Source organism: Ctenocephalides felis, unplaced genomic scaffold (assembly GCF_003426905.1).
Source record: "Ctenocephalides felis isolate EL2017-DRISC unplaced genomic scaffold, ASM342690v1 CF-g0.4_SCAFFOLD_02956, whole genome shotgun sequence".
In the NCBI taxonomy this organism is placed as follows: Eukaryota; Metazoa; Arthropoda; class Insecta; order Siphonaptera; family Pulicidae; genus Ctenocephalides; species Ctenocephalides felis.
The window spans coordinates 1-12,808 of record NW_020539110.1 but is presented as its reverse complement, the minus strand read 5'-3'; the positions used below and the strand labels follow the sequence as shown (position 1 = coordinate 12,808).

Genomic DNA, 12,808 nt, shown 5'->3' with positions numbered 1-12,808 from the left:
ACAAATTCATCGTATTTAACGACAATATTTCAGTAGTTTCACGTGGACAAATATTCAAATTATCATTTAATTTACTTTTCTCCCAGCTAACTAGTATATTAACAAAATTATAGCTGATAAAAAAAAATAGTACAACCGTACCCAGTCTCCCCTATATGAAATTTTATCGAGATTTTATGATTATTTTTTCGCTTGTATATGCGGTACAGAATGAAATTTGAAATATATTGAATTATTTAATATTTCACAAGGACTCTCAGACAACGAGAAATTATCTACACCAAAAATATATATTATACGGAACGAAGACATAGATAAATGCGCCAAATATTCAAAAACGTTTCGATTCTTCTGGTAATTTATGTTATTTTCCAGTATTTAGGAATACACTATACGAAGTAATTTTACATCTACATATATCATTCCTTACCAATAGAATTAATCAATGATTTGTTGTTTTAATCAATACAAACCTGGTAGTCGAGTTTTAATCAATACAAACCTACTTCTCGAGCAGAAATTTTAAATATTTTATTCAAGTTCGACTGTTAACCAGGCTTCAGTTAGAATTTTCCGGCACTTTTGTATGTGCAAAATAATGAACAAAATATGTTTGAGTGTTGTTTCACCAGAGAGTTCTGACATTAAAGTTTATACAACTTTTTTTTTTCTGAAGAATATAATTTATATTCTGATTATTTTTCAATTGATGCATGGATTCGTATGTCAAATACCGCTATTGATTCATATCATTTTTAGAAATATCTCGCTCGTCCGCCTTTGTAATGAGGTTAGTGAAATAAAGCATGTGAATTCTAAACGTCGATATTTTTTAACTTGCGCTCTTTGTAATATCTCATTAATTAGGTCCGCTTATAAAAATAATCGATTTTGCTTGATAATCAATAAATTTGTTTTACCAAGACTTTTGAAATAGAATTTATATGCATTATTAGTTAGATTTTAATGCGCCTATTGCTTAATTCATAGATGTGAAAATGAAATTGAAATATTTTCTATATTTTTGGATCAATAAGGTTTTTATTATATTATAGATAAAACTAACAAATCATTAAGCGTTTGCTAATCGATGTACATTTGCCTCATATCGATTAATCCATTGGAGACGTTGTTGAACAAGATTTTTCGCGACTTGAATGAAATTCGCGAGGAAACACTGGTAATATCTTCATCTAAGAATTTCAGTCTTACGTGACAATTTTGGAGTGATAGGCAGTTTAATGCTCAATCATTAGCTATGTATTTTCATTTTAACTTGCGTTGCTACATGAATGCTTTTTCTCTTACAAAATTCTTTATCAAAAATTAACAGAACAACGTCGTCTCGAATGGATTAAGCTATAAGATGTTTAAGTTGATGGTTGCAATAGAAAACACACAATATATATATATATATATATATATATATATATATATGTGTGTACTATTAAATTACTTTTTTGTTATGGTTGCATATATTTTGCAAAAGTTGCTGTTTAAGATTATGATTTAAAGTTAACTATGTTAGTTAAAGTGTTCAATATAAACATAAGTTAGAAAAAACCTTCAATTCTTAAATTTCATAATATGTGTATTTGTTATACGGGCCGTGTAGATAAAATGGACTCGTCGTTCTCAAGATCGCGGTCCAGCTCAATGTCCAGCTTGGAGAACATGTCTACAGAGTCTGTGCAATGTTTGGCATTTTGTGATTGCTACCTTAGGAAAGGTAAAGTAAATTAACAAAACATTATTTTTACTTAACAATAATATACAATAAAAGATATACCAGGTGCGCTACAAAATCAAGGGCAGCATTTCAAGCTACGAGGGAACGCAAATTCGTTCAAAATATATTAATTTTTTGTTGATGATTTTTACAAAACATTTATGCATAGCATATTTATAAATTATTTTTTTATATTTGTGCTCAACTGTTTTGCATTATAAAAAATTAAATGAATCAATTAATAGAATCGATTCTTTTAAAATACTTGATTTGTTGACAGTAGTTTACGCGTTTATAGCTTTCAGTAAAAAAAAATTACTTCAATAAATGACTACGTATACATGTATTAATGATTGAGACAGAAGTATTACTGTGTTAACTTTCGTAACGATTGATTAGTTTTGAACTGAGTTTGAAAATATTTATAACAAAATTGTAAATAATGAATTAACATTGCATGTTTTCAGATTCATTGACGCCTACACTGTGGGTGGGTACAAGTATCGGTTCTGTTTTTACAATTTGTTTAACAATTCCTGACATGGAGAATCGAAGAACGCAACAGGCCAGTGCTACCATAGCAGGTAAATTCTTGTAAATTGGTGAAAATATCCAAGTTGATGCTAAGTTTATTTTAATTATTCGAAATTTCAACTTTTACGGAATGTGTTCACAATGTTTTTACATTTCCTTAGGAGGTGGTCCGTTTCGTTTAAATGGTGGAATTACTACCATTTCATTCCTAGATTATACAGGTGCTTTAATAGTTCCTCCCAGCGAACCCTGGCGGGACGAAGGAAAGGAACGACGAGATAGTAAGTTTTTTTTATGCTATCGGTTTACCTTAATCTCTTTATGCTATAAATTATATTTAAGCAATAGTCACTAGAAACGTTATGACACATATAATTTGTTCGCAGAAACACCGACACGAGCTTCCAGAATGAGCCCAACGTTGGCATCCGATACATTAGTGTTTAATACTGAGCAATTTGTAATTTTAGTGAGCGAAAAGCAGGCTAGGGTTGTGTCGCTTCCGTCGCAGACTTGTACTTATAGAACGCAAATTGCCGATGGCGAATTTGTCGTAAAGGCTGAAGTCATCGTATTAAGAGGTAAGAAATCCTCATCATATCAATTCTGAATTTCTTTATATATTGTAAATATATATGCATTGTGCGAAATATTTATGCGAATATTATTTGTTCAGTTATTTTAACTGATTCTCGTCAATTGACTTTGTTTTTATTCGTCGCGATGGCGATAAAGTTGATAACGCCATGCAATTGCAATACTAAATATAGTGTTGATTAGATTGATAGATTAGCTTTTTATGCTGATAATGAGATAAAACATAATTTTAACAAGATATAATGAAATTTTTGAAGAGCGAAATGTATTTAGCTAAATTGTTTACATAAATGACCAAAAGCAAATATAGTTTATTACATATTCGTCACATAAAATTATTTTTATTTTGACTGCTTCGGATATGGGTTAAAAAGATATGGATTATAAATATACTTAAACGATTAATTCATGTTCTTAGTCATGAGTGATATCAATTTAAAAACAGTGCAAGCTAAACTAACATTTATTGCAGATCTTCCGTGTCTGATTAGTTATTTATCTTCTGGTCATCTGACTGCGCATAGTTTACCTTCGCTGAGACCATTGATTGATATCGATTTTTTACCCTTAAGTGAATTGAGGTAATTATATTTTCTTTAATATTTTGTATACCATTTATTGAGGTAATTATATTTCCTGCAATATTTTTATACGTTAGATATATACCTAGGTTTTAATTTCAATGTGCAACACTCAATAAGTGCTTTATATTTTGGATTTTTTAAGTATTGCAAATAAAATGAATGCAATTTCATAACGGTTCAGGAATGCAAAAGAAATATGCAAAGAACTGCTGATGAAAATCGTTCGGCTATCGATATATGTAGACATAATATAAAATATAATTCTAGACTAAAAAAATGATCGCGTAACAGAATGTTTTTTTGTTTCCCTAAAATCATAACATGACAGTATCAATGAAAGTTTGTAAAACTACAGATAACGCGCGCATAACACGGTTTCAGAATTGAAATCATTTCCTTATAACACGGTACTTTTAAAGCACGGGTTTGCTCTAACACGGTTTGAGAATTGAGAAAAACCTTAATAAAATAAAAAATAAAGTAAAACTTATAAAAATCTAACTTTCTTCAATATAAAATTAGTAAAATCGCCGTACAATAGCTCAATAAATCCGATTCGCTAGAACGCTAGAAAAAAAATCTAAACTTATTTTCTGAACAATTAGTCAATTAGTCTTAAACAAGGATCTGGAGTAAATATATAAATATCTTCTTGCTAAAAGCAATATATTTTTTTGCAAAAAATGATGCACAGATCTGGAGGTAGTCCAGAAAACTGCTCAAAGTATGAGGATAACTTGCAAAAAAAAATCGCTTACTTGTTAATTATGACTAAATCATAATTCATATAATGTATATTATTTCTTTAAAAAAATAATAACTTAATTATTAATAAATTAATAAAAATTAAAAACAATATTTATCAAATGATATTTAGCATGTTTTTTGGAATTTTTGGAACGTGACCCTTCTTTTTATACTAGTTCTTTGTCCCGTATAACATGGATTCGCACAACACGCTAGTTTTTTGGAACGTACCTCCAGTGTTATTCGGGTTTTACATGTATGTATCTGGTATCTACTAATGTTTTTGGAAATGCCTTAAACACAATAAATTTCTTCATAATTTAAAAAAATGCTTTTAAATTCATTATAATGAATCAAAATTAACTGCTTTTTTAAAAATTATTACGTTCAACACTGTGGCATTCATTTATTTAAACGATTGATTTCGTAAAACGAAATCATATCACTCTAAAGAAACCACAATATATATATATATATATATATATATATATATATATATTAGTTATGACTATAAATTTAATTTTGATTGGTTGTCTTTTTCTTTGTCAAATTAAAAAAGTCATATATATATAACATCATATCAAAAGCCGAATCGATAAGGGCGCATCTCTTTTTGAAAGGTGAGTTAACTTTTATAACGACCCACTTAATCCTGAGTTATTCACATATAAATTCAATCAACTGCTAGATCTGTATTGATACATGTATTGATCCTGTATTGATACAGGATTTTTATAAATGGACGTTAAAAATATTCGGATAGCTTTATTTATTTCTTAATTTTTGGTGCGATCACATAATTATAATCTTAATTAAAAATTAAATTTAACATGAATATAAATATATCTATATTTTAAATAATTATTTATGTGCCAGTTTATTTCAAATGTGAAACACTTTTGGGTTTAGTTATAAAGAAATTAGTTTAAAATGAGTCCAAAACCAGAAATTGTTCATAATTTTGTTCATTCTATTGCTAACGTAAGGTGAAGACGAATGAAGAGAATGGTTTTATCTTCTGGTTGTGATCTGGACAAATTTACTCACTAGTTATGGTTTGGGATTTCTTATTTATTTTAAATAGATAACTTCAATGTACACGATGGCACCAATATACAAAAAATACTTTCACACGCGAAGTCTATGTAAAATACAAACATCCTACATAAACTCAAACGTGAACAGAAGAGAAAGGTTGCATGCCTTGTACTCTACGATAGCTTCTTCCGATCCGAACCTTGCGTGGGGAAGTCGAAGACTCTTAATAAGTGAACGACGACGAGTTATCTCCTTAGTTCTGTTTTAGAATCTGAGTTATCTAAAACTTAAATATATATATACTCGTATATATATATATATATATATATATATATATATATACTGCCCGATTCTAAATAACTCATCAAAATATATATATATATAATTATGTACGTCCCACTCACAGCTGAAATGACAAATCAAAACACATATATATCAACATATGAAACAACAACTTTGTGCAATTTGTATTACAGCTTTTGTGGAAAAGCATGTGCAGCAACATAACCATTTTTTGAAAATTATACACTATTATAACACGCCTCGTAGATTGATTGAACTTTATAAATCAATTGCACATTTATATATATAGAATTTAGAGCATTTATAGACCAAGATAGGTGTAAGAGAACTATTTCTGATTCACTCTAATATTGTTAACTCTATTTTCTTCCTAAATCCTTGTGAATTATGTTACTGCAACGAAAGTGAAGCACAATTTCTCGATGTATTTGCAATGCACATTTATAAGTTTTCCAAATCCTTATTTTCACACTATACCTCACCTGCTTATTTCTTGTGATCATCTTATTGTACCCGTGCAGTTTCCAGACACATTGCAAACAAGGTGCTATTGTCGACCCAATGCTCAGTATTTGGGGCCAACAGCTCATTGTAAACGAGGACACTGATAAGTAAGTTATGCACATACAATAATACATTTTAAGTTCGACATTTCCCAGCCTTCTATTTCTACCATTTACGCCTAAGTTTTATCTAAAGCAATTACTTTACTTATGAACTATTATTTCTTATGATTTTTATGATACTTTAAAACTTAGCACTAATTAATCTCTAATATTTTATACATTAATACTAATAATTTTTTTCACGCTGTCTTGATTTTTTTAATTATAACCTAAACTTGAATAATGATGTCATAAAATCACTTGTTATTTCATATTTAATATACTATATTTAATATAGGACAGAATGTTGGGAATACTGTTCCACACTCTACATTACACATAAGAGAAGTTAAAGTTCTCTTATTATTGATAATTATTTAACTGGATGTTTTATCTTGTGGCACGCTTTTTATAAATTTATGTGATGTAATATTTCTTATTGCTACCCGTGTATTCCATATTTTAAAGATATTATAATTTATATTTTTATATATACTACTTTTGGGATGAAAAGATTTTGCATCCACCATTATCAAAAGCACAATAAATGTAACTTAGAAGAAAAAACTTTTATTAATGTCGCGTACGTTTTGAAACGAAAGCAACATTAATAAAATTTGCTTTGCATGCACTGAATGATCTGGATATTCATACTTTTGGAGGTACTTTGTAGCAGAATTTTACATGTGCAAACTGATTTGAGAATTTACTAGTAAAGCAGTATTGTTGTCAGAGAGTATATTAAATGGTTAATAAGTTGAAATAATAGAAATAATAGTTTTGAACATTTATTATTGTTATATATAGTTACGTCAATTAAAATTTTAGGTCTAAATATATTTGTATTACAATAGTTAATTTTATGAAGTGATACTACTTTCTATCGTTCAAATTCAAAAAAATATTTTTCAAAATGAGATGTCATTACTATAGCATGAAGTTATTATGCTCTCTCTACGTAGGTACCTGCTTTGTACATAGCACAAACGTATTTACATATAATTTCACAGACATCAAGATATTATGATATTTGTTTCGCATGAATGATTTAAGTTTTACTAATACTGTTTATATATACATATACATTGAATACTCTTGAATAGTATAAATAAAATTAGCATATTAGATCTTCGTTCTCTGAAGTGGTCACAATTACATATGTATGCGCAACTTAATTTCGCGTTATATTGGTATTTTTGTTCACTTAATGGTTTGGATCATCTTTAATTCAGTATTCATATCAAACCTGTCAGTTAGTCAGTATATAAATATATAGACAATATATATAGAACGAATAGTGCGTTTAGAGTGTTTCTTACTTTCGTCGACTGTTTGTGAGACTAAGCTAATTTGTATTTATTAGAAGTTTTATTCCGATTGTTGCTAGAGATATTTCCAGCTAGTGATACTGTAATATTATACTTTCAGCGTCTGGTTAGGGTACTAATTACCGGATTAATCGACTATTGTACAGAAATAAGTATCTTTAATTTGTCTTAGAATCCTGTTCTATAGAATGTACCTCTAAGCAATACATAATCATTTTGCATTATAAATATATACACTGTAGAAGTCCATTAGTTCGGTACCCAACTGTCCGGAATGATCGGACGAAAAATAATTCCGAGTACTATGATACCCGTCTACCGAAAAGGGTTAATACTAGTCTTGCAACGAATAGTATATTCGGCAAAATGCCGAATACCGAATGTTCAGCATGCTCCAGAAACCGAATACCGAATATTCAAAAAGTATTCGGAAAGTTTTTAGCGCCTAAACTCGTTCGTATTAATGTAATTACTATTCGCAGTTGTTATATTACTAACATACCACATGTATATTCAATTCTTATGCCTAGACTTGCAACTACTATTTGGTTACTCTTTCTTATTTGGAAAATTTCACACCATTTATACTATTCAGCCGAATACCGAATACTTAAATAACATATGTGATAGGGAAATAAACCAAAAAGCGATTTTTTACATATGTATATATATGGGATCGTTCAAGTATTACGTAAGCAGATTTAGTACAATAATTACCCATCCCCCTTTGTCAGCAAAAGTAAGCAAAGCTGTCACCAAAATGTCAAAAATCAATCAAATTGAGTAATGCCATTAGTGAGAATTACCAGAATTATGTTTGTTTAAGTCAACGAGCAATTCTTGCCGCAAAGAATAATGATGTACACGCACTGAATTTCACCATTCAATAAAAAATTGCGGCGATTTGGTGATATACCAATGATTCCGACTGGTCTTCCGTTTGACTTTAAACGATTGCAATTTCCAGTTCGCCTTGCGTTCGCAATAACAAGTCGCAAGGCCAATCGCTTAGTGTTTGCGGGAATTTCAAATAGATTATTTAGAAAATCATTGTTTTTCACATGGGCAGTTATACGTTGCCTGTTCACGAGTTGGAAAACCATCCGCTTTGTTTGTGTTAACGTCAGACCAAAAAACAAAAATTTGTGGTTTACCAAAGAGCTCTTCAATTTAACGGATAATTTGCGGATTCACTTGCATTTACTTAGAGAAGTTCAACTAAAAAACACTTTATTTTTGTAATCGAAATAAATTCATTCATGTTGTGTAATAAAATCAAATTTTACCTTTTTAAATATAAAAAAAAAACAAAAAATTTCTTCATCTTTCTCACGAAACCATCTGGTGACGAAACGGAGCTCGTCGGGTTTGCTAGTATATATATACTACAACTGTTACAACTAGTAACAATATGTAGGTTCTTTCTGCTGCTAAACACATCTGTTACCAATCTGTGGAGGCAGATCGATAAAAACAGATGTACCTAGATCTTTGATATATTTATTTGATTTGATTTATTTATTTTATACGATTTCTGGTGCACTTTACACATAACTTCAACAACTGAGGAAATAATCTGACTGAAGACTAAATAAGGTTGAAATATTGAATTGAACTACGAATTGACTTATACTGGTCCTAACTCATACTCCTCTGGACTCATACTTTATAGAAAACTCTTCTCTGGGCTCATACTTTATAGAAAACTACAACTAAACTGTCGAATGCGTCACCGCAAGACTTTTATATGCTTGCTTCAGGGTGACCTTGAATTCCTAGATAACATTACTTACGACTTGGACCAGCGGTGGCGATATCAGTTAGGGCGTGGGCTAGCACCAACTAGACCCAGGCTCGCTGGTTCGATTCCCGCTACCGCCAAGCCTGACATCAGGCAACTTTGATGTCAAATTTCCACTTGGGGTTATAGATCACAATATAATTCCAAGTGGAAATCGTCCTTCGCGGACATAGTTGCATACAACCACATGCACACTATTAGACATAAGAGCTAATAACCCCCACACCATTTAGACATAAGAGCCAATAAAACCCCCACACTATTAGACATAAGAGCTAAAAAAATACCCACACATAGGAGAAAGATAACCGATGGGTTGCTTCTCATCTTCTCACCGTAGATCATAAGTCATACACACAAACAGCTCATAGAACAACAAAGAAGAAAGAGTTCTGATTGCTGTATATAAATAAAAAAAAAAAAAACTTACGGCTTGTTTAACGCTATTGCAGAGTGCAACACAATAAATGAGTAAATGTTATGTGCGCATTTGCGGTTGAAAGAAATTTTATCAACGACACATGCTGTGCTTGGCCCAAGGATACTTCGAGAATGCAATGTTGTAGCATGAGTAATTTACTACGTTCTGCGTAGTTTGTATTCTGACCCTTATTGTGGTTTAAATTTTATTTATAATGATTACAAATTAAAAAGAGACTATATGTTCTCGAACCCTGGTGTGCCAATGATTCAAAAAACATTTTACATTTATTGACGGAGTCCAAAATGTATTACATTTACATAGAAAAACAATAACGATAAAAAATACTTAAAATTTTGTATCCAATATAATAGATGAAAACATCATTACTCCATGGTATGAGTATGCACAAAGTGGTATGGTATAATATATATTTTTTAACAACACAAATGGCTAATCTCACAAATAAACATGAATAGCTTTTAATAAGTTGTCGAAACTATGTATTGACTATAGTCACACACACACACACACACACACATATATATATATATATATATATATATATATATATAAATATCATATGAAATTTTAAAGAGTAAACTTGCCGAATGTGTCGAAATATATTTATGTATAAATATCGATAATTTTATAGCAGCATTGATGGAACGGTAAGATGAATGTCATTCTGAACGTGCTTATTGTATCTACTACTCTTATTGCTGGAAAGAATGCTGTTGGAAAAGTTTTGTTGTCCTCATGGAGTTTCTTACAGGACATAGTTTATATAAAAAAGTTCAATTGCGCGTTACAGTTCTATACAATCAGTTTTAAAACTGCATTACGTATATGGTAAAAAACATATATACGAGTATACCTCCAAATTATAAAAATTTGATTGAAATATATCTCGGGTGTTAGATATATACACCAATTCGTTACGATATTTGTCATCAATTTTCCTGCTTGGATTTCTCTTTTGTTATCATAACAATTTACTGAAAATGCAACATAAAAATTTTCAGCATTTATATAGCATCTTATACATTTTTCCAGAATTGCGAAAACATTTTGCTTCAGCAACAGAGGGCATGGTTATATTTGACTTCTCCATCGGAATTACAGAAATTCACAGTTTGCGCGGAATTCTGGTGAGTCGTTAGTTTTATTGCACATTTGAGTTTGTGACTGATAATATATTATATGCTTGTAATATATTTATGCAAATATTCATGCAAATAATAAATATATTATAAATGCAAAACATCATTTAGCATTGGCTCGTAGTTTCTATATTCTACACAATGTCAGCATAATGATTTGAGAAACATTTAGACATGTGAATATATTAACTGAGTTATAGTAACTATAAAACTTCTGAAGATTAATTATTTAGTTTTGTTATTTAGTTAGCTTTATTATTATATGCAGTACCCAGCTGCCCGAGATGATGTGCGAGTTGTTCGTAGCAACTGATATGCCCGAACCGCCGAAAGAAAGTTTTTTCAAAGGCTTATTTGGAGGTGGACCACGCCCGCTTGACCGGGAAGAACTTTGTAAGATTTTAAATTTATATCACTAATAGTTAGCAAAAGTACCTCAACCTTCTTACTATTTTTTAATTTTAATTGTGGTACAATAATTGATAATTACCGCAAATACAGACAATTATCTTCAAATTAGACAAAGAAAAAAATATTATTTTGCATTATTATTGTTATTATTCTATATTTTGTAATATGCGAGTAGATTTTACTTATATATAAATAAACATAAATTATTTAATAAAACTACAACAGTAATTATTGCAATAACTATTGCAAATTTGTTTTAAAAAAACGAATGCTCAATTATAAAACTTGGGATTACGCGCCTTATCAACCATGCGCTTTATCATGCGTCAATGTGATGCACTAAAATTCTTCAGCGTCTTGGTACTTTACATAAATGATTTAGTTTTAGTGGACGTGGTAAACAGGGTATAGGATTTCACACGGTATATTTATGTTTAACAAAATAAGAAAACTATTTTCTCGGTGTGATAATATAAATTGTTTTTGTTTTAATGTGAATCCTGATTTATAGTTGGCGAGTCGTCAGGAAAGGCAAACAGATCAGTGGCGCGAGTAATTCAGCCCGGCAATTCTTCGACGGCCATACAAGATCTAGGTCAGCGGGCAACATCGGCATCATCCGAAGTCAATCGTGCCCATCAGCTAATGATGGAGCGCGGCGACAAACTCTCTCAGCTAGAAGACCGCGCGGAGCGGATGCATAATCAAGCACAAGATTTTAGTTCATCGGCGCACAATCTAATGCTAAAGTACAAAGATAAAAAATGGTACCATCTATGAGATAATGCGCTATTCAAGACTATACAATTCGTTACTAAATATGTGTAGTTAACACGTTGAAATGATCAAATTCTATTAAGACACTAAATCAATGTGTGCCAGATATTCTACGACGTTCTAATTAGATACCTTTATCATTTTATTTACCACTTATTTGATAAGGTAATAAAATAACAATAAATATTGTTTCAAAATGTGAAAATGAATTTTATAAATAAGAATTCTATTTTATGTTATATTTGTTTTATATTATATATTTAAATTATTATTACAGGTTAAACATATTTATGATAAGTAAAAGAATTTAAGGAATGACTACTGACCAAACAAATAAAAAACTCATAAATTTTATAAGTGTTTGGTAGAATTCAATTATTTATGTTGAAAGTTTGTTAATAAGAGTACCTTTTAAATATATAAAATAATTTATTCTTTGTATAATAAGTGATCATAAGTCATTTAATCATAAAAGTAACTTAATAGGTACATGAGTAGAAAATTATAAAGAGAAATAATTGGTACAATAAACTCATATTTGTATATGTACATACAACTTAATATATACTCACACACATGCACACATGATATATATATATATATATATATATATATATATATGTATATATATAGATATAATATATATATATATATATTGTGTGTGTACCTGTATATATGTATGTATGTATGCATGTATGTAGTATGTATGTATAAAATATAAATGTATATGTATATAAAGAAATACTTTTTAATATGGCAGTTCTAATTTA

The 12,808-nt window shown here is 29.8% G+C and overlaps 1 pseudogene; it reads left to right on the top strand.

Moving 5' to 3' along the window:
• The first annotated feature begins 1,587 nt into the window (after positions 1 to 1,587).
• On the top strand, positions 1,588 to 12,150 carry LOC113381609 (annotated as a pseudogene).
• Positions 12,151 to 12,808: the final 658 nt, after the last annotated feature.